Source organism: Myotis brandtii, unplaced genomic scaffold (genome assembly GCF_000412655.1).
Source record: "Myotis brandtii unplaced genomic scaffold, ASM41265v1 scaffold866, whole genome shotgun sequence".
NCBI classification, from domain to species: Eukaryota; Metazoa; Chordata; class Mammalia; order Chiroptera; family Vespertilionidae; genus Myotis; species Myotis brandtii.
Window position 1 is genome coordinate 1,325,163 of NW_005371530.1, and position 1,511 is coordinate 1,326,673.

The window sequence follows — 1,511 nt, forward strand, 5'->3', positions numbered from 1 at the left end:
AGGGATCGGGCCTGCCATCTGCCACCCGGGGAGTGGGCCTAAGCCAGCAGGTGGTTATCTCCCGAGAGGTCCCAGACTGTGAGAGGGCACAAGTGGGGCTGAGAGACACCCTCCCACCCCACCTCCCCCACAAGTGCACAAATTTTTGTGCACTGGGCCTCTAGTCCTATATAATAAAAGCCTAATATACAAATTGTCCCCTTGAATGGGAGTTCGACCGCTCGATATGATGTGAACTGACCACCAGGGGGCAGCGCAGAACATGGCGGGTGTCAGTCAGTGGGCAGCAGTGGAGGCACTGCTAGCACTGATGGGCCCCGAAGAGAGCAGGACCTTGGTGAAATGGTGGAGCAGGTGAGCAGGCGGCACCAGGCCAAGGTGGGTGCAAGTGGGGGCCTGATCACTCCACTGGTCACCCCACAGACGGTGACCAGCAGCCCTCAAGCCTTGATCTCCCAATTGGGGCCAGCCCCAGGCTGGGATGGGGAACTGGGGGTGGGTGGCAGCAACCAACCTCCTGTGGCCCCTGGGCCGGGGCTGCGACCTCTTGCTGGCTACCTGGGGGTGGGGGTGATGGGACAGAGGTGCGGTGGGAATGTTGGGTGTCTGCAAGCTCGCTCTCACTCCCCCTGCTATCCTCCCCTAGGATGCCAGGGCTTCCATGCAGGGAAGTCCCTCCCCCCCCACCCACCTGGCCTCTTCCAGATGAGCCAGGCCACAGCTGCTGGGACCGCAGGGGCCAGTTGGGCTCCCCGTGGGTTCGCGCAGGAGCCGGTCTGCAAGGCAGGCTGGGAGAGAGCGTACTGCCTGGCCAGGTTCTGTGCCAGAGGCCCTTGCTGTGCCGCCGGGCTCACCGCATCTCTGTGTGGGGACTCGGGCACGGTGACTCAGGCAGAGGGGAGTGCACAGGAGTCTGGGGGCCCAGGTGCTGCCCAGGGCCCAGAGGTCAGCTGGGACCTGCCCTTCCATGCCAGATGCTCGCGCTTTGATCAGCAGCCAGGCCTAGGGACCATACCCATGCACGAATTTCGTGTGCTGGGCCTCTAGTTATATATAAAGTTCCTCTCATGTGTATTTTTCTTTTTTAACAGAAATAATTAGATTTACCTACGATAACTCTAAAGATTAGCAAATCCAACTGACATGCACAGCAGTGTCTGGGGGAATTTATGTGTATCATTTATAGAACTTGTAATACATGGTCAGTTTCTAACTCCAACTACTGACACAAAAGGAGTGAGCCTGTGCGGTTGAAATAGTGAAGCATGAGGAGTCTGTGCTTTGCACGGACAGGCTGGCCTTTCAAGCCAGTCTTTCTTTTGATGGCCTCCTCCTTCTTCTAGAACCTGGTACCTTGGGGCAGCCCCCTGGCTCTGTGGGGGCCTCTAAGTTTCTTTCCCATAGCTCTCCATTCTCCTAGCCTCTCTGTGCTCTCCCCCTTCCAAATCAAAATGTACCCTGAATGATGTGTGATAACCTCCTTGAACTCTTCCTAATTTTATAGATGAGAA